We start from the raw sequence: 22,787 nt of genomic DNA on the forward strand, positions 1-22,787 counted from the left end.
CGTTTGGCTATTTAAAAAAATAACTGCTGGCTTTAAAAAATAGTCGTTGGCTATTTAGAAAATAGCCATTTAACTCCTCAACTTTGTTTTAACCCCAAACTTTTTATAATTATACTTTTTTCCTATTTTCAACTATAAATACCCCATCTTTCTTTCATTTTTCTAACAAAATCAATATCAATCTATCACAATCTCTCTCTAATTTTCTTCTATACTTGCTACTATTGCTTACTTTATTCCAAAAAATAGTAAAAAAATATTGAGGTTGTTACAATTTGTGAAAATATTGCTACTATTTAATTTTTTTTTTAAATCAACTTTTAGTTGTTGGGCCCACTTAGCCTGCGGGCCTGGCTCGTTTAGCCCGGGACCATGAGTTCGTGGGCCCAGTCCCGGACCGGTTCATACAAAGAGGCCGTTTAGCCCGGGACCGCTAAGCCAGTTTATTTAAGGACCGACCCAAAAATGGGATTGCGGCCCACGAGACCGTCCCACTTAGCCAGTTTAGGGCCCAGACCGGCCTACATGCCACCCCTAGTTAAAACCCTTTTTCAAAACCTGTTAGGTTTTCCTTTCCATCAGAAAAAGGATTCCTTTACTTTCTATTATTTAGGCACAATAGGCATCGCATAATTTAATTAACAAGGCTTCCAATTATAGAATTAATTTTTAATTTTTGAAATTAATATCCATCATAATTAATTACGAATTATTCCACTAAAAATTCGTAATTGCACTCCTTATTCAATTTTAAAATTCATCCATTAAATCTTATTTAACTCCCCATGTTAAGATTCAGATACTAATCAATTAAATTAAATTACTGACGATTTAATTTATTGATTATTTTCTTTAGACTTTTGCTTAACTTATTTCATGTGTCAGATACAAAATTCACCGGTCGGGTTTACACATGAAAACTTATAAGCTTTCGTAAAGGTGTATCATCAATCTCTAAATCGAGATATAGATTCCATTAATTAACTATTACTTCGCCAATGTACATTATTATTATCCAATTTATCAGGCATATTGACCCACGAAAAAATTTTGCCTTTTAATAAATCAAAACAATAATAATATACACAACTAATAATAATTATATCAAGATTAAGAGTATAAGTACATTTAATGGCTAGAGAGTTTATTTTATTAAGTCAGTATAAAATCTTTATCTCTACTTGGTCCGTTCAATACATACAAAATGTACTAGCATAGGAAGTTGGAATTAAACAATTCTCATAATCAAGATAAATTATATTTAATCTTGTGCTACAATCATCCATGATGGTTTGTCCAATTCCATCATAGATTATGAACTCAAACTTTATACTTATAAGAGCCGATGATTTAATCTTCTGTGTATAAGCTAAACTCCATATAATAAATCATCTACTATATAAGAAAAAGACACAGACTAATATATGATCTATTCAAAACTTTATTAAAACTGAATAAATAATTATTTCATAAATAAAAACTATATCTAAACGAAACCCATGATTAATAATATATATCCCAACAATCTCCCACCTAAACTTTTAACCATGTCAATTATTAGAATATACCATGACAATCTCCCACTGTTGATGGTGCTAATGAGCCTCCTAGAAAGCAACAACTAATTTCAGAGAACATAGATTCAGAGTAACACAACTTCCTCTCAAAAGTACTAAAGATGGTCTGCCACCCCAACCCAATGAGCCAATTACACGCAAGGTCAAGGCAAGGATGGTGCTATGCATAGTTGAATTTAAACAGGATTGGATGGGATTCATGAACTCTATAGACTATAGCATTTAAATTTTTTTTTATTTGGATAAACATGGGAAGATGGATTGACATTTAGTATTGTATGTTTGGATTTCGCATGATAAAGAGCAACCCTAGGAGCAACATTGGTAAATATCTCCGTGATAATGGAGATTTTAAAACAATTTCTGGAATACAAGTTGAAAAAGAAAAGATTAAGTCTACTATGCAACTTGAGCAATGAGTTAGAGATGCACAACAATAAATGTGAAAAGATGAAGAGAAAACTTAGTTTTTATGGATATTGTGATGAGTCAAAAGGAGGAGATTGCCCAAAATTACAATGCGAAAACACTATAAAAGGTAAGTAAAATAGTTAGAACCAATTATCTATTATAGAATGTCGAAAAATATATACAATAAATTTATTAATATTTGATAAAGAGAAATTATGACACGATATCCTTTAAGTGATCAGACTCGATTGACCTCTATAGATTTGTTACATTTATTCATACACATATTCTTGCAATCTCTTTAAATTCTGAAGTTTCTCGAACCTGTCTAAGCCTTAGCTTAGTGTATAGATTGTTGCTGGAAAATAATTTGACTTGCTAATGGAAAACATCTCTAAGGCATCCACATTTGAGAGACATTTTCATTGCAGTTGAGGTTCACGAGCAGAGTTCTAACTTATTGAACTTCAAATTGACTGGAAAATACTATACGGACATAACTAGCTTAATTTTTTGTCAGCATATTCATTTCTCAATCAATATAAATATAAGTATTCTACAAAAATTTGTGTCAATACATAGTTTCAGAAATTTCGAAGGAGAAGGTCTGTTTAAGCTTTATCGGAATCTACTTCGAGAACGATAAGCGCCTGTTGATACAGCTAGAGCCAAGCAATCAAGATTCTTCTTTGGTTTAAAAATGTAATGCTGAGAACGAGTAACTATACAAGCAGGCTGAGAAGTAGAATGAGTCATCTTGCGGCTGTTTCTTGTATCTATATAATTGTTGTCAACTCTAATTGAAGGTTATTGCTAATTATATCTATGTAATTCTGGTCTCAACTCTAAAGAAAGTGATATGGCGTATCTCTTACACCGGATAAAACATTTATATATCTTTCTTTTCCCTCATTTTTTGTCATTTGCCTATGATTTTTACGTTTTCTTTCTACCAAGGGGTGACGGTGATTCTGGCAATTAAAGTTGCTCCGAATAATGGAAGGTTGCAACAATAAAATTATTTTGGCAATTAAAGGTTCACTTTTTTCCTTCTTTTATCTTATTTGTACTTTCACATGAGAAAATGGTAGCAAATATAGGAAAAGAATACATAAGGGAAACAACAGCGATATGGAACGAACTGAAACCAAATGTGATTACTTGAAACAAGAGGAGCAGAAGTGTCACGACCCCAATTTCCCTATGTAGGATGTTGTGATGGCACATACTCTCTAAGATTAGGAAAACCTAATAAATTGCGGAAATAACTAAATATAAAATTGAACACAAATCTCAACACATGAAATATAAATAGAAAGTGTGATTCAAATAATTACAATTCCCAAATCCCGGTAGAAATAAGTTACATGCTTCTAAGAGAAAATACTAAATGTCTCTATACATCAGAGTCTAAAGAGAATAAGGAAAACAACATAATAAGGATAGAGGGGACTCCGAGGTCTGCAGACGCTGGCAGATATACCTTGAAGTCTCCACGTACGGTCCAGCTCACTGGTATCTGGTCTGGTAGGAAGAACCCGGATCTGCACAAAAAGATATGCAGAGGTATAGTATGAGTACACCACAACGGTACCCAATAAGTGTCAAACCTAACCTCGGTCAAGTAGTGGCGAGGTCAAGTCAGGGGCCTACTGGAATAAAAGGGAATGGGGCAGAAAATATAATAATACAATGAAATGACTGAGAAATGAACAACAAGAAATTATAGAAAGGTAACAGCACATCAACTAAAGGTAAACAACAGGGCACACCCGAGATACCGCCTCGTAGTCCCAAATATAAATACACAATCGGGGATCTTCCGAGGTACCGTCTCGTAGTCCCAAAAGTAAATATGCAACAGAGGGATCTCCCGAGGTACCGCCTCGTAGTCCCAAAAGTAAATATGCAACATGGGGATCTCCCAAGGTACCGCCTCGTAGTCCCAAAAGTAAATATACAACAGGGGAATCTCCCGATGTAACACCTCGTAGTCCCAAAAGTAAATATGCAACTCATAAATTATGGAGCAACGAATTTGCAGCAAGGAATCATACAGTTAAAGACTGAATACAAGATCACGGAAATAAGTAATTCGACTAAGCATGTTGCACAAATTTCAAGTAACAGTTAAGACACGTAGACATGAGATACTAGGCTAAACATGACCGGTACACATGCTAAGGCAACTCAGTTAAGGAATTTAAAAGAAGACTACTCAGCAAGAACTGGAAATTTCTACATTTAGCCCGTGTACGCATTCGTCACCTCGCGTACACGGCACTCACATATCATAACTTGTTACAACAATACCAAATCCTAAGGGGATTTTCCCCACGCAAGGTTAGACAAGTCACTTACCTCAAATCTCGCTCAATTAATCGATAAGAATGCCTTTCCCTCGATTTTCCGACTCCGAACGGCCCAAATCTAGCCAAAAGCAATTACATACTATAAATACAACTACACGAAACGAATTTAAATAATGAAACTACGACTGTAGCAAAAAATTAAAAAAAATCGCCCCAAAAAGTAAACCCAAGCCCACATCTCGAAATCGGATAAAAGTTCAAAAATACGAACACCCATTCGATATCGAGTTCACCCATACCAAAATTATACGAATCCGATACCTAAACCTCTATTAGAATCTCAAAATTCGGCCTAAGAATCTTCCAATTCCCCTCCCCCCCCCCAATGCCCAGTCAAACCAGCCCAAGAATCGCTTCTGCGATGCCGCACCTGCGAAAAATCATCGTAGGTGCGGAAAACACTTAAGTCCTGGACCGCTTCTGCGGACAAGGGCCCGCATTTGCGGAACCGCTTCTGCGGTACAAGGATCGCACCTGCGACCCAAAGCGCTTCTGCGAAAAAATTTCCGCTTCTGCGACCACTGCTAGGCAAGGCCTCAAATCATATCAAACAATGCTAGAAACACGATTTTGTGCATCGATTTAAGCCTAATGAACTTAAAAACTTCAACCTTCTACATCTGACGCCGAAACCTATCAAATCAAGTCCGATTGACCTTAAATTTTGCACACAAGTCATAATTGATATTACGGACCTACTCCAACTTCCGAAATCGGAATCCGACCCCGATATCAAGAAGTCCACTCTCGGTCAAACTTTCAAAAAATCATCCCATTTTCCATCTTTCGCCAATTGACGCTAAAATGACCTACGGACCTCCAATTCAACATTTGAATACGCTACTAAGTCCAAAATCACTGTATAGAGCTATTGGAACCGTCGAAACTCCATTACGGAGCCGTCTTCACACAATTCAAACTACGGTCAATTTCTAAAACTTAAACTCTCAATTTAGGAACTATATATCCCATTTCACTCCGAAATCAAAAAGAAATCCTCCCGGCAAGTTATGTAACCACAAAATGAAATAGATGGAGAAATAAATAGGGGTTCAGGGCTAATACTTTTACATCCCATATTTTCGTACGTGAAAGTATGCCATAAGTAAATTGATATAAGTTCGGAAATGAGATGTTACATCCCGCATTTTCGTACGTTAAAGTTTCGTCGTAAGTTAATCGACGTAAACTCGGGAATGAGATTATTTTAAGGCTATAAGTATTATGCTATTTCAAACAAGAGATAAGTAAATTCGTGAAGGTGAGAGGGTAAGCGAATCGAAGAAATGAGTTTCGTCGAAGTTTGACATTTTGAGATAAAATATGGTCCAAGCTATAATACCCTGTAATTATGGACTAGTGCCATACAAGGTACCACATGACCATGATAGTAAGAGGTATAAAGTGTGTTAAAAGTGAGCAGTATTTTAAGTAATTTGAGATAATTCTGTAATTGGTTAATTATTCGTCAGTGGGAGATTAACAAGTTAATCAAGAGATTAGTGGATAATTAATAATAATCTTTGGATAAAGTTAAAGAACATCACATGGCAGCTTTTGCCTTAGGAAATTAGTGACTCTTTTGGCTAAAGGATAGGTGACATAATTAGGCCCTCAAGTGGGGCCCACTCCCAAAGGTTAAGAGAACCCTTTAATTCACAAAATGGAATTCTTATAACTACAAATGTACATATGAAGCGTCAACAAAGGTCATGCAAGATTATGATCAAATTCACAAAGAGAGATATTGATGTTTGGCATATTTCGATATGTGTTGATGTTACTTTACCCATGTTTTAACCACTTCTTGATGTTATTTGATCTTTAAAATTTCCAACATGGTTTAATTATTGGTTTTATGACTAATTAAGTTATGTGTGACGATTTAAGGTATTTGGAGTACAAAATATGAAGAAAAGGTGGTCTAGCCAGAGGAAGAAGGGTTGGATGCGTCGCATCCAACCTAGAAAAACTACATCTTTCGTGCACCCTTAGCAGTGAAGTCGGCCCATAGCGTCCACCATAGCATCCGAGACTGGGAAGTAGAAAGAGAAGGGTGGATGCGTCGCGTCCACCCTCACATGCAAAGTTAAGAAATGGAGGAACAAAGGGTGGATGCGAAGCATCCACCCTAGCATGCGAAGCTGAGAAGTGGAGGACGAGGTGGATGCGACGCATCCACCCTAGCATCAATCCCTGAAGCTGATTTGGATTAGAAATAGGAGAACTTTGGCCCACGACTTTGGTACGCAATATATAAGCCAAAAACGCCTCTTTTAGGTCATCTAACATATTGGGAAGGGGGAAAAAAGCCACGACAAAGCTGTGGAGGCCGGAATTCATCAAGTTCCATCTTTCTCCCACCAAACTTAGTAATTTTTATGTTTCTTTATATGATTTGTTGTTTGGCTACCATGTCTATATGGAGCTAAACTTCACGTTCTAGGGTTGTGGTTCTTTCATGACTATTGTTATTCGGATATTGATTTTGACTTCTTGATTTATCATATTAGTTTATTTATTCAATCTTGTGCTTAATTATTTAATTGCTTGATCACCAATTGAATATTATCTACGAATCTAGAATTGAACTCGAAAGTGGAAATTCTATATTGCATATAGGATTGAGTAGGGCAAGTTCTTGAACTCGGGCATCGGGGAACGGATTCGTAGTTAGGATAGACATATACCTAATTGCCTTGCTTGGTTGATTTACAGGAATTATAAATGCGTTCTTGTTGATTCTAACTCCATAGACATATAGGCGTTAGGTTAGCTTGAATAGGCGAGTAAGAACTCGACAGATTCTTATGAGCATTAACCCTGTCAACCAATAAGCTAGATAAATTAGTCGGTCAATTCAATTGAAGAATACAATAGGATTGTTAGATAGCCCATAACCCTAGATCATTTTCATTACATTGATATCATTAAAATCTGCTCTTTCTCTGTTCAAAGTTTATTATTTATATTTTTCTTATTTAATTAGTTTAGAATAAAATATTTTTAGATTTAATTCTTGTTTAGATAATTGGGATAGTCTAATTTAGTTAATAGTTAATCATAAGTCCTCGTGGGTTCGACATCCGACTTTTAGTCACTTTATTACTTGACGACCGCGTATACTTGCGTGAGTGTGTTTGGTCGCAACAAGTTTTTGGCGCCGTTGCCGGGGACTTAGAAATTTGCTATTTTTCTAGATTAGACATTTTTTTTATCTATTCATGTTTTTTTTATTATTTTATTTTAGTTAGTATTTTTTATTTATTTTAGCATGGCATCTTGGAATAAAAATTGTTCGAATGATGGTTATTCTTATTTTGATGATCCTTGTCCATATTGTGGAGGACCCCACTGGTGGAAAAATTGTCAGAATGTTCCCAGGAGCGAGTTGTGCGCACAATCTCAATCCTTTGAGTGGAATATTTGTAATATGTGTGGTGGTCAAGATGGCCATTGGGATGGTTGTCCTAATTTTGTTCATCCTTCTCTGAGCCCTTATTATGATCTTTCTAATGATATTTCTGAGTTTGATAGGGGCAATGAAGTGCAGGATATGGAGCCTGATGCATATATTAGGGATATTCTGAGGCAAGTAGCAGAGCAACAGGATGAACTCAAAAAAGATATGAAAAGAATGAGGGCAGCAATCACAAGAATGAAGGCCAATATGGAAGAATTGAATGAAGAGAGCGAGTACCAGCAAGAGAAAATTTTTGAAAAAGAGGAGATTTTGAGCCAAACTTGGCTGGCAGAACAGGCTGAAAAGTTAGAAATATATGAAGCTCAACATGAGGAACTTACTGATGGGATGAGACACTTTATAGAGGGAAGATCTAAACTGGGACAAGGGATCTATAAATTTGTCACTACTATTCACGACTTGCAAGATAAATTAAATGCAAAGGTTATTGCGTCTATCGCCCAACAAAATAGTAATGAGTTGTCAGAAGCTGAAAAGGAGCTTATACGCCAAATTGAGGAGCTAAAAGTGGAGAGCCAATCATTCGAGCATATTTCTGTTGATGATGCCCATGTTGAGAAAAGTACACTAGAGCCATGCGAGGTAGCAGATAATGTTATATTTGAAGACTCTAATGTGTGCACATATGAGGATATAAATAGTAATACAATTCTAAAGTTGGGGCGTGTTGGTCCTCATTCTAAACATTTTTCGACATTGTATTTGGATGATGACATGGAAATCGAGTCATCTAAGCCTTTGGAGGAGTCAATGGAAGAGGAACATGATGCCTATATTTTTGAATTTGTCATGCCAAAAAGCAAAAAATACATTCCTCATCTAAAGGCCGAGAAGTGTAGAGTGAAAAATTTATTACTTGGCCTGGTTATCATTGTAGCCCCACCACTGGAGCATAGCCGCAAACTGGATGCCATGTTAGGGGCTCAATTCATAAGTTCGAGGTGGAGGCAAAAAGTGGTTCATGTCGTGCCGCTACGTTAAATCAGGCGCTTGTTGGGAGGCAACCCAGCGTTACTGCTTTCTTTTATTTTTGTTTACTTTTTATTTTATTTTATTTTTATTATTTTGTAGTATTTATTTTTGTTTTGTAGGATTATGAGCATAGGAAGCAAAGCCATTAGAAGAGTGCAAAAGCGAGCTAGATGGTGAGGACTAAGTGTGGGGTGCCCACACAAAGGACGATGCCTGGGGAAGTCTGAGTACCTCGTGAGCCGCTATTGCTTCGGCCTTTGGCCTACCAGGGAGTCTCGTTTACCCTCTTATTATTTATAATGTGCATTGAGGACATTGCAAAATTTTAAGTGTGGGGTGAGGAGATCGTTTGGATGAGTTTCTGTGCTATTTTAGCTTAGTTGTAGTACTCATTCTTAAGTGTAGTAGCTTTTGTGAAAAAAAAAAGAAAAAAAGAAATTAAAAAAAAACGAAAAAGTAGAAAAATTGGACTTTTCCCGACGATTGATCTCCTAGACAGTTTTCTTGAGGGATTAAAGTCTAAACAAAAATTCAAAATATGTCTTTTAGCTTTCTTTAGGTAGTAATAATCCCCTGTGGTTTTTCTTTGTGCCTCGGTTCTTTTTCATGGGATGTAGTTTGAACCGGGTAGTTTTTTTCTTTCCGAGTAGATTAGGAATTTAGGGAATAAAAGGAGCAAGAATGATGAACCTAGGCGCCCTTGACTTGTTTGATAGTAACATATTTATACTTTCGCATGTGTAGTATCTTCTGTATGATTTGAATTTATTGATGATGCCTTGTTAAATTGGATAGCATGTTTTGTGGCGCCTATGTCTCGTTTACATGACTTATGTTCACCTTGTGTTTAATACTTAATATCTCGTGGCTCCGTGAATACTTGCATTGCTTGAGAGTCGGAATGTGATCGTCCTTAGTGAGTCATGTGCCATGTGTGGTGAGGTTTTTTGTGTTGTCCATGTATTGTACTTGTGTCTAGAACTTGCCCGGTATGTGAGTTGAAGCGAAATTTTAGGTGATGCTCGGTTTGAAAAATGATTTTAGGATTTCTTTGATCTTTTTGAGCTTATTGCTTATCACAAATAAAATCTATCCCTAGTTAACCCTTTTGAGCCTGTAGACCTTTTATTTGGTACCCACATTACAAGCCTATACCCTTTTTATTCTTAATTGACATTGTTTTGATCCTTTTACCTCTTAAAGCACTTTAATTGTTAGATGAGCGCTAAAAGAAGTAAGAAGGGACTAAGTGTGGGGTGACTTTTGAGTGGAACCAATGAAAGAAAGAAGGGTGCACTTATTTTGTAAAATAATACACCACTAGCGGAAATTGAAAGAAAAAAAAGAGAAAAATTCTGGAAAAAAAAAAGAAAGAAAAATATAAATGAATAAATTGTTATCTTGTTCTTGCTAGTGGGTATGAACTAAAGTAGTGCTTAAAGAAAAAGGGACTGTTTTGGGGGTGATATTGTTTGTGAAATTGAAGTGGGGTTGAAGAAAAAAAATGCTTAAAGTAATTTTGTGATGTATTAAAGTGCTTAGGAGGGTGAGTCACTATTCCTTAAATATATCCTACCCGTCCCTTAGCCCACATTACAACCATGAAAAAGTCCTAATTGATTTTAGATCGAGCGAGCTTACATTAGTAGAGATTTACATTAAGGGCAAGCCTATGGTACTAATTTCATGCATGTGACTTCTTTGTGAGAGTGAGCGATTTTCTTTGATATATGTGAGTCATTAAAATATATTTGATCATGAGATTCGAATGTGTGGATTGAACTCGCTCTCTTGTTCTTGTTGTGAGGGCACATGGTTTCACGAGGGATAGGTAACGTTATTAGACTTCTCTATGATGTTGGGTGTTCAAGCCATGAGTGCATAGTGACATTGAGTCGGTTTTTGAGGTTAGGATTGTTGTGAGCATGTTGTCTTTGTTCGAATATTTTTAAAGAATGGCATAAGTAAAGGGAAGGGTATGTGATGCATAGCCTAGAGCCTAATTGTTGCAAATAACCACGGTCATAGGTGCAGTGTGCTTTGAATGATAAGAGCTTAATTTTGTTTCGTCTACTATAGGATGGTTTGTTCGAGGACGAACAAAGGTTTAAGTGTGGGGTAGTGATGTTTGGCATATTTCGATATGTGTTGATGTTACTTTACCCATGTTTTAACCACTTCTTGATGTTATTTGATCTTTAAAATTCCCAACATGGTTTAATTATTGGTTTTATGACTAATTAAGTTATGTGTGACGATTTAAGGTGTTTGGAGTGCAAAATATGAAGAAAAGGTGGTCTAGCCAGAGGAAGAAGGGTTGGATGCGTCGCATCCAACCTAGAAAAACTACATCTTTCGTGCACCCTTAGCAGTGAAGTCGGCCCATAGCGTCCACCATAGCATCCGAGACTGGGAAGTAGAAGAGAAGGGTGGATGCGTCGCGTCCACCCTCACATGCAAAGTTAAGAAATGGAGGAACAAAGGGTGGATGCGAAGCATCCACCCTAGCATGCGAAGCTGAGAAGTGGAGGACGAGGTGGATGCGACGCATCCACCCTAGCATCAATCCCTGAAGCTGATTTGGATTAGAAATAGGAGAACATTGGCCCACGACTTTGGTACGCAATATATAAGCCAAAAACGCCTCTTTTAGGTCATCTAACATATTGGGAAGGGGGAAAAAAGCCACGACAAAGCTGTGGAGGCCGGAATTCATCAAGTTCCATCTTTCTCCCACCAAACTTAGTAATTTTTATGTTTCTTTATATGATTTGTTGTTTGGCTACCATGTCTATATGGAGCTAAACTTCACGTTCTAGGGTTGTGGTTCTTTCATGACTATTGTTATTCGGATATTGATTTTGACTTCTTGATTTATCATATTAGTTTATTTATTCAATCTTGCGCTTAATTATTTAATTGCTTGATCACCAATTGAATACTATCTACGAATCTAGAATTGAACTCGAAAGTGGGAATTCTATATTGCATATAGGATTGAGTAGGGCAAGTTCTTGAACTCGGGCATCGGGGAACGGATTCGTAGTTAGGATAGACATATACCTAATTGCCTTGCTTGGTTGATTTACAGAAATTATAAATGCGTTCTTGTTGATTCTAACTCCATAGACATATAGGCGTTAGGTTAGCTTGAATAGGCGAGTAAGAACTCAACAGATTCTTATGAGCATTAACCCTGTCAACCAATAAGCTAGATAAATTAGTCGGTCAATTCAATTGAAGAATACAATAGGATTGTTAGATAGCCCATAACCCTAGATCGTTTTCATTACATTGATATCATTAAAATCTGCTCTTTCTCTGTTCAAAGTTTATTATTTATATTTTTCTTATTTAATTAGTTTAGAATAAAATATTTTTAGATTTAATTCTTGTTTAGATAATTGGGATAGTCTAATTTAGTTAATAGTTAATCATAAGTCCTCGTGGGTTCGACATCCGACTTTTAGTCACTTTATTACTTGACGACCGCGTATACTTGCGTGAGTGTGTTTGGTCGCAACAAGTTTTTGGCGCCGTTGCCGGGGACTTAGAAATTAGCTACGTGACTAAGTTAAGCTTTTATTAGATATTTGTTTTCAAGTTTTAATTTTCAGTTTGCCTGGTTTGTGTCAACGCAGGGTCTTCTCTCGAATGCAGAGGAGTAGAAGTGCAAACAACCTCATTCCTCTTGATCCAGAAATCGAACGAACACTACATAGAGTGAGAAGGGAACACGAAGCTAGAACGAGAATAGAAAGAGAGTTGGACATCGCAGTCCAACCACAGCCAATAGATATGGCAGGCAATGAAGAGCGTCCGGTAATTGAAGCCGCAAGGCCCAATCTTGCGAATATGACTCAGGCTATTGTGAAGCCTGATATCACTGGGCATTTTGAACTCAAACAGTACATGGTACAGCTGATTCAGTCCACAGGACAATATGTGGGTCTATCTCATGAGGACCCGCAGAGGCATATTCAGAACTTCTTGGAAATCACGGACACTTACAATTATCCGAACGTCTCCAAGGACTATGTCAGGCTGACACTATTCCCTTTTTCACTGTTGGGGGAAGCTAAAGAATGGTTGCAAAAGGAGCCCGCGAACTCTATCCACACTTGGGATGATCTAGCAAGGAAATTCCTGATCAAGTTTTTCCCAACTAAGAAGACAAAGTCGCTGAGGAGCCAAATTCTTGGGTTCCAACAACGGGATGGCGAGACACTTCGTCAAGCTTGGGAAAGATACAAGAAGCTACTCAGAGACTGCCCGCATCATTGTCAAACTGATGAGGTATTGGGTCACACTTTTGTTGATGGGTTAGATGAAGCATCAAAGATGAATCTTGACTCAGCTTGTGGGGGTAGTTGCATGGCAAGACCGTATAGTGAAATACAACTCTTGCTAAATAATTTCACTGCTAATGACCATAATTGGCAAGGAGAGGGGGATTCACGAAGGGGAATTAAACAGAAGGCCGCCGGTTTGATTGAGCTTGATGACTTTTCCGCCATGAGAGCCGATATAGCAAAATTGGCAAATCAGATGAATAGAATGACAACACAACAAATGCAACATGTACAGCAGATGTCTATTTGTTGCGAACTATGCGGAGACAGTCATATGATTGACATGTGCCCCACGAATCCTGAATCTATATACTATGTGGGGCAACAAAACAGAGGTCCTATGAATCAACATGCGCAATATGGGAACACTTACAACCCAAACTGGAGGAATCATCCTAACTTCTCATGGGGCGGAAGTCAACAGAATCAGTATAGGCCTCAAGGGAATTTTACTCAACCTCAGAAGCCACCCCAACAAATGGAAGAAAGTACGAATGACTTGCTGAAAAAGTTGTTGCTAGACAATCAACAGCTCAGGACCGATTTCAGAAATCTTGAGAGGCAAATGGGGCAGTTAGCAGCAAACCAAAATACTAGACCTACAGGCTCACTTCCCAGTGATACAGAGAAGAACCCTCAAGTTAATGCAGTTACACTTAGAAACGGGAGGGAACTAGAGGAAGTGCCAAGGAAGATAAAAGAAAAACCTATACCTGGGGGGGAGTTGACACCTAAGGCAACACAAGAGTCAAAGGAAGATGATGCAAGTTCAGAGCGAATGGAGGTTACAAGGCCACCACCACCTTTCCCCCAAAGATTGCAGAAAAGGAATGACGATCGCATGTTCAACAAATTTCTCTCCATGTTGAGTCAGGTTCAATTAAATATTCCATTAGTGGATGTACTTCGTGAAATTCCAAAGTACGCTAAGTACATAAAAGACATAGTGGCTCATAAGAGGAAATTGACTGAGTTCGAGACGGTTGCACTTACTGAGGAGTGCACATCAAGGGTCCAAAACAAGCTTCCCCAAAAGCTTAAGGATCCTGGCAGCTTCACCATTCCAGTACAAATCGGTAATATTGACGTGGGACGTGCTCTGTGTGATTTGGGTGCAAGCATAAATCTGATGCCTTTATCCTTGTTTAAGCAATTAGGTCTGGGAGCTCCGAGACCAACCACCGTGATGTTGCAATTAGCTGATAGGTCCATAGCCTACCCCGAAGGAGTGATTGAAGATGTGCTGCTGCAAATTGGAAAATTCATCTTCCCAGCTGACTTCATTATTCTAGACTTCGAGGCTGATGAACAAGTTCCAATCATATTGGGACGACCTCTCTTGGCTACTGGTGATGCAATAATTAAAGTGAGAGAAGGGAAAATGATTATGAGAGTGGACAACGAGGAAGCAGTCTTCAATGTCTACAAAGCAATCCAACTTCCCCGCCACTATGAGGAGCTCTCTATGATATCTGTGGTGGAGGTGGATGAGAAACTTCTTGACACGAGTGTATATCTAGACGACTGTTTAGAAAAAGCAATCATGATGTTTGATAGCTTGGAGATGGATGATGAGGTTGAGGAGATGATGCATATCCTAGATACATCATGTGGTTACATGCAAGGAATAATCCCGTTTGAGCCCCTGAATAGGCCAAGTGGCCCCCCACCAAAGCCGTCAATTGAAAAAGCTCCAAATTTGGAACTTAAACCCCTAACCCCTCACCTTCAATATGCTTATTTGGGAAGTTCTGACACTTTACCTGTTATTATTTCTGCTCACTTGTCTAAATTACAGGAAGAAAAGCTATTAAGGGTGCTACGTGAGCACAAGCGAGCAATTGGGTGGACAATGTCTGACATTAAAGGCATTAGTCCAGCTTTCTGCATGCACAAAATCCTCATGGAGGACGGACACAAGCCAAGTGTAGAACACCAACGCCGACTAAATCCAATCATGAAAGAAGTGGTAAGAAAAGAAGTGATTAAGTGGCTTGATGCAGGTATTGTATTTCCAATCTCTGATAGTAAATGGGTAAGCCCCGTTCAATGTGTGCCGAAGAAAGGGGGGATAACCGTAGTAGTTAATGAAAATAATGACTTAATTCCTACAAGAACTGTCACTGGATGGAGAATTTGCATAGATTACAGAAAACTGAACAATGCCACCCGGAAAGACCACTTTCCCCTTCCTTTTATTGACCAAATGCTTGATAGATTAGCTGGCCAGGAATACTACTGTTTCCTGGACGGTTATTCGGGGTATAATCAGATTGCTATAGCCCCAGAAGACCAAGAGAAAACTACATTTACATGTCCTTATGGCACGTATGCGTTCAAGAGAATGCCCTTCGGTCTTTGTAATGCACCTGCGACTTTTCAAAGGTGTATGATGGCTATTTTCACTGACATGGTTGAAAGATTTGTAGAAGTATTCATGGACGATTTTTCTGTGTTTGGATGTTCTTTTGATAGTTGTTTGATGAACCTTGATAAAGTGCTAGCTAGGTGTGAAGAGACGAACTTGGTGCTAAACTGGGAAAAGTGCCATTTCATGGTACGTGAAGGTATAGTTTTGGGGCACAAGGTTTCAAAAGATGGTCTACAGGTGGATAAAGCAAAGGTGGAGACGATTGAAAAATTGCCCCCGCCGACATCCATCAAAGGCATTCGCAGTTTCTTGGGTCATGCAGGTTTTTATCGTCGTTTCATTAAAGATTTTTCGAAAATTTCTTCCCCTTTGTGCAGGCTTCTAGAGAAAGATGTTACCTTCAAGTTTGATAATGCATGTCTGAAAGCATTTGAGGAGCTGAAGGGAAGATTGGTGACTGCACCAATTATCATTGGCCCCGATTGGGCACAACCATTTGAGTTGATGTGCGATGCAAGTGACATAGCAATTGGAGCGGTGTTGGGGCAAAGGAGGGATAAAATCTTTCACTCCATTTATTATGCAAGCAAAACTATGAATCCAGCTCAGATGAATTATACAGTGACTGAAAAGGAGTTGCTTGCAGTGGTGTGGGCGTTTGACAAGTTCAGATCCTATCTAGTGGGAACCAAAGTCATCGTCTACACAGATCATTCAGCTATCAGATACTTATTTGAAAAGAAAGACGCCAAGCCGAGGCTGATTCGTTGGGTCCTCCTCTTGCAAGAATTTGACTTAGAGATCCGAGATCGAAAAGGGACAGAAAATCAAGTGGCCGATCATTTGTCCAGATTAGAAAGTCGGGACCATGTAGCTGAAGGAGGGTCAATTAAAGAAACATTTCCGGATGAGCAAATATTAGCAGTCACCTCAGGTGAAGCCCCATGGTATGCAGATTATGTGAATTTTATCGCAAGTGGGGTGACGCCACTAGAATGGACAGCTGACAATAGAAGAAGATTCCTACATGATGTAAGGTTCTACGTGTGGGATGAGCCATTCCTATATAGGCAGTGTGCAGATCAGTTGGTGAGAAGGTGTGTTCCGGAGGAAGAGATGAAGGCTATACTACATGACTGCCATGCGTCACCATATGGAGGTCATCACGGCGGGGATAGAACCGCCCAAAAAGTGCTACAATCAGGTTTTTATTGGCCAAAATTGTTTAAGGATGCACATGCCTTCGTTAAAAATTGTGATAGATGCCAAAGAACTGGAACTATCACGAGGAAGCACGAGATGCCCTTGCAAAATATTCTGGCGGTAGAACTTTTTGATGTTTGGGGGATTGATTTTATGGGACCATTCCCATATTCTAACGGGCACAGATACATCTTGGTGGCGGTCGACTATGTTTCTAAGTGGGTAGAGGCCATTGCTCTTCCTACTAACGACGCAAAGGTTGTGGTAGGCTTTGTAAAGAAGCACATCTTCACACGTTTTGGGACTCCAAGAGTGTTGATAAGCGACGGGGGAACTCACTTTTGTAACAAACTGCTGAATAATATTCTTGCAAAATACGGAGTCAAGCACAAAGTTTCCACTGCCTATCATCCCCAAACGAGTGGTCAAGTAGAAGTTTCCAACAGAGAGGTCAAGCAGATTTTGGAAAAGACAGTAAGTATGAATAGAAAGGACTGGGCCGGGAAGCTGGATGACGCATTATGGGCATATCGCACTGCGTACAAGACCCCAATAGGCACTTCTCCGTACAGGTTGGTTTATGGGAAGGCCTGCCATCTGCCCGTCGAGCTTGAACACAAAGCATATTGGGCGATTAAAAAGCTAAATATGGAGATGGACTTGGCCGGTGAGAAGAGATTGCTACAACTCAACGAGCTTGATGAGTTTCGATTGCATGCGTATGAAAATGCCAAATTGTATAAAGAGAAGACCAAAAGATGGCATGATAAGCATATCCAACATCGTGAGTTTGAACCAGGTCAAGAAATTCTACTGTTTAATTCAAGGCTAAAGCTTTTTCCAGGAAAGCTTAAATCTCGATGGTCGGGTCCGTTTGAAGTGGTTAGTGTGAAACCTCATGGTGCGATAGAATTGTGTGATAAGGGGTCCAATACGACATTCTTGGTAAATGGCCAAAGAGTAAAACACTATTGGGGTGGTGACATTGCACGTCACAAGACCACAATGGATTTAGTGGAGGCATGAAGAACATGTTGCGTCGTGCCGCGACGTTAAATCAGGCGCTTCTTGGGAGGCCACCCAAGTTAGTTAGTTTTTTTTTATTTTATTTTTATTTTTTTTTGTAGGACGTAGATCTTAAAAAAAAAAAAAAAAAAAGTTCCTCAAATATGAGAAAACGAGGCGGATGCGTCGCATCCCCCTCAGCAAAAAATTTTTGACGGGCCAATTGCTCAAGGCAGTGAAGTCTGCCTATCGCGTCCGTATCGCGTCCGAAATTTTTTTTTTTTTTTTGAAGGAAGACAAGGGGATGCGTCGCGTCAAAGCTCGCACACACAGGTAAGTACTATATATTTTAACACATCTTAAGATAACGAATTCGTTAAAAACTCTTCTTGCGACGCATCCACTCGTCTCTTTTTGCGATGCCTACGAACGCAGAACGGATTTCTTTAATCGAAATTGCAACGCATACAAACGCGACAGGTACGCATCATCCTCTTCGTTCTTCCGTTGGCTTCTCTCCTAATTCTTCTCTCTTCCCTCCCTCAATGGTAGCAACAAGTAGGTTTTGCAATTTCAAAATTTTTTAGGGCTGTCGTTCTTGGTCGTTGTAATGGTTGCGAGATGATAAACTATAATTCCCTTCATCTCGTCAAACTTTGGGAGGGTAGTTGCATTGCTCAACTGATAGAATGAACTAGGCACACTTGTTGCATACCACATGTTCGACGAATTGTCCCTGAGGAAAATTTAGGCGTCGGTGAAGTCTGAGTAACCGAGCAACATTGGTGTATGCTTGAGAATAAGTGTGGGGTCGAGTGAGGGGCTATGTGAAATTGAATTTTTGAAGAGAGTTATCACATACTTGCTGAAAGTCATGAGCTACAATTCCATGAAGTAGTGAATGGCATGACTTTACGAATAAATTGAAGTCTGCAAGCTGTTGCAATTGCTTTCAAGCTGAACTTCGCTGTTTCATCTGCTAATTGTTGAATTCTTTGCATTGCAGGTACTTAGATTCGTAAAATGACAGCAGTGAGTAAACCATCCAAGCAACAAGACAAAGATGGTAACAAGCAACCGCCCAAAAAGCCTACCGGAAGGGCAGCGGGCGGTCCAAATCCACAGAAAAAAAGGAAGCGGACGGAGAAGGAAATGGAACTGCTGCCTAGGCAGTTAAGTGATGATTCAGAGCAAGAGGAGGAGGAAACATTAGTCAGGAGGACAGTGAAGAAGGGTATTACACCAAGCAAAGGAATAGAGATAAGAGAGCCTGTGACATACCAAAGAAAAGCTTCGAAAATGAGTGATCCGACTGATAAAGGGAAGGAGAAGATTACTACAGAATCTGAATCCGATTCCGATTCGGACAATGACCACCTACATGTCAACATGAGTGATGAAGACGAGGGTGAACCCATAGACCGAGTTGATTGGGAGAAAAACTTTGTTAATGAGAAGGCATTCCGAGCCTATAAGAAGATACTGGTTTCAAAGAAGTATATTCCGGAAAAGACGATAAACATCGGACCACTTAAGAAAAAGTACTCAGAGTTTCTAAAGTCAATTCGAGAGGTGCAAAAATGGGGACCCATCTTGAAAGGTCACGGCAAAGCCAACCTCACCATTGTTAGAGAGCTCTACGCCAATTGGCGTCACGCCAGGGGAAACATTGTGCGAGTAAGAGGGGTAGATATTAATGTGTCAGCTGAAGCTCTGAATAACTTCTTAAGGGTGCCACACACACTTACAGATAGGTTTGACTCCATATGCAAAACACCAGATTATGCACACATTAAGTCTGTCCTATGCCCTACCAGGAAGGATGCAGAATGGAAGCATGGGAGTATGGAGTACCACTCTATAGCCAAGGAATTCATGAGTGCGTTAGCACGTGTGGCTCTAAATTTCATATGTAACCGCCTGATGCCATGCCAACATAAAACTGATGTCCCTCGTTACCGCGCACTCGTATTATATGCTTTATTAGAGGGGATACCACTCAACTTAGGAGCCATCATGCATGATCAAATGCAGCGAACCAGGATGAATTACAAGTGGAGGCTGTTCTTTGCTAATACCCTAACGGTTTTTTTGACAGAGATGGGAGTACTATGGGACAAGGAGAATGACGACATTGAGGCTAAAGCTCCAGGACCATATGATGTCACTCATGTTCTAGAGCCGAACAAGGGAAGGTCTTCTAAGCTCACCATTCAACAATTATTTGAGCAAATGCAAGCAGATATGCAAGAGAACAGGGCTGAGCTGATAGCGACTCGTGTCGAGTTGAGTGCCACCAGGGATGAGTTGAGACAGACTCGTGCGGATCTAAGCCGAGTTCAGACCGAGCAGGCCACGATGATGAAGGAGATATCATTACTCCTCAGAGCTCTGGTTCAATGTGCAGGTACAGACATCTCCCAGCTGATTGCATCATCCACTGCCGGACCATCCACTCCTGTTCCTCCCATAGTCACTGAGGCTCCACTCAACAGGCCTACTGAGGTCGCTGTAACACCTGCTACAGAATCAGCACCAGTTGTTGATGATAGGAATGCTATGGATGCAGATGCTCCTCCACAGACTGCGGATGAGCCCTCCACCTTGACTTGAGGGAGTTCTTCTCACCCTACTTTACCTTGTTTGTGTGCGTTGGGGACAACGCACAGTCCTAAGTGTGGGGTGGGGGGTGATTCATGTTTTGATGTATGGATGAATGTACTAAAATATTCACTGGATTAATGGCATAAAATAGCAGTAAATTCATCTATATGGAGTAACTATCAGTTTATCATTATTAAAAAAAATATATATATATATATATATATATATATATAGTATCTTTGTAGATAGTAATAATCCCCTGTGGTTTTTCTTTGTGCCTCGGTTCTTTTCCATGGGATGTAGTTTGAACCGGGTAATTTTGTTTTCTTTTTAGAGTAGAGTAGGAATGTAGGGAATAAAAGGAGGAAGAATGATGAACCTAGGTGACCTTGACTTGGTTGATAATGGCATATTTAGGCTTTTACATATGTAATATCTTCCCTTCTCACTCTGAAATTATTGATGATGCCTTGTTAAAATGGATAGCATGTTTTGTGGCGCCTATTTCTCATTTTCTTGACTTGTGTTCACTTTGCGCTTAATGCTTAATATCTCGTTGCTCCGTGAATACTTGCATTGTTTGAGAGTCGGAATGTGACCGTCCTTAATGAGTCATGTGCCATGTGTGGTAAGGTTTTTGTGTAGTCCATGTAGTGTACTTGTGTCTAGAACTTGCCCGGTATGTGAGTTGAAGCGAAATTTGAGGTGATGCTCAGTTTGAAAAATGATTTTAGGCTTTCTTTGAAATTTTTTTTTTTTTGAGCTTAATTGCTTATCCCAAATAAAATTGATCCTTAGTTAACCCTTTTGAGCCTATTGACTTTTGTTTGGTACCCGCATTACAAGCCTACACCCTTTTTATTCTTAATTGACATTGTTTTGATCCTTTTACCTCTTAAAGCACTTTAATTGTTAGATGAACGCTAAAAGAAGTAAGAAGGGACTAAGTGTGGGGTGACTTTTGAGTGGAACCAATGAAAGAAAAAAAGGGTGCACTTATTTTGTAAAATAATTGAAAAGAAAAAAAAAAAGAAAAAAAAGAAAAGAAAAATATAGATGAATAAATTGTTGTCTTGTTCTTGCTAGTGGGTATGAATTAAAGTAGTGCTTAAAGAAAGAGGAAATATTGTTTGGAGTGATATTATTGGTGAAATTGAAAGGGTGTTGAAGAATTCGCGCTTAAGTTATTTGATGATGTGTTAAAGTGCTTAGGAGGGTGAGTCACTATTCCTAAAATATATCCTACCTTTTCCTTTGCCCACATTACAACCATGAAAAAGTCCTAATTGATTTTAGATCGAGCGAGCTTACATTAGTAGAGATTTACATTAAGGGCAAGCATATGGTACCAATTGCATGCATGTGACTTCTCTGTGAGAGTGAGCGATTTTCTTTGATATATGTGAGTCATTAAAATATATTTGATCATGAGATTCGAATGTGTGGATTGAACTCGCTCTCTTGTTCTTGTTGTGAGGGCACATGGTTTCACGAGGGATAGGTAACGTTATTAGACTTCTCTATGATGTTGGGTGTTCAAGCCATGAGTGCATAGTGACATGCATGAAATTAGTACCATAGGCTTGCCCTTAATGTAAATCTCTACTAATGTAAGCTCGCTCGATCTAAAATCAATTAGGACTTTTTCATGGTTGTAATGTGGGCTAAGGGACGGGTAGGATATATTTAAGGAATAGTGACTCACCCTCCTAAGCACTTTAATACATCACAAAATTACTTTAAGCATTTTTTTTCTTCAACCCCACTTCAATTTCACAAACAATATCACCCCCAAAACAGTCCCTTTTTCTTTAAGCACTACTTTAGTTCATACCCACTAGCAAGAACAAGATAACAATTTATTCATTTATATTTTTCTTTCTTTTTTTCCAGATTTTTCTCTCTTTTTTTTTCTTTCAATTTTCGCTAGTGGTGTATTATTTTACAAAATAAGTGCACCCTTCTTTCTTTCATTGGTTCCACTCAAAAGTCACCCCACACTTAGTCCCTTCTTACTTCTTTTAGCGCTCATCTAACAATTAAAGTGCTTTAAGAGGTAAAAGGATCAAAACAATGTCAATTAAGAATAAAAAGGGTATAGGCTTGTAATGTGGGTACCAAATAAAAGGTCTACAGGCTCAAAAGGGTTAACTAGGGATAGATTTTATTTGTGATAAGCAATAAGCTCAAAAAGATCAAAGAAATCCTAAAATCATTTTTCAAACCGAGCATCACCTAAAATTTCGCTTCAACTCACATACCGGGCAAGTTCTAGACACAAGTACAATACATGGACAACACAAAAAACCTCACCACACATGGCACATGACTCACTAAGGACGATCACATTCCGACTCTCAAGCAATGCAAGTATTCACGGAGCCACGAGATATTAAGTATTAAACACAAGGTGAACATAAGTCATGTAAACGAGAC

Source organism: Nicotiana tomentosiformis, chromosome 1 (assembly GCF_000390325.3).
Source record: "Nicotiana tomentosiformis chromosome 1, ASM39032v3, whole genome shotgun sequence".
NCBI lineage: Eukaryota > Viridiplantae > Streptophyta > Magnoliopsida > Solanales > Solanaceae > Nicotiana > Nicotiana tomentosiformis.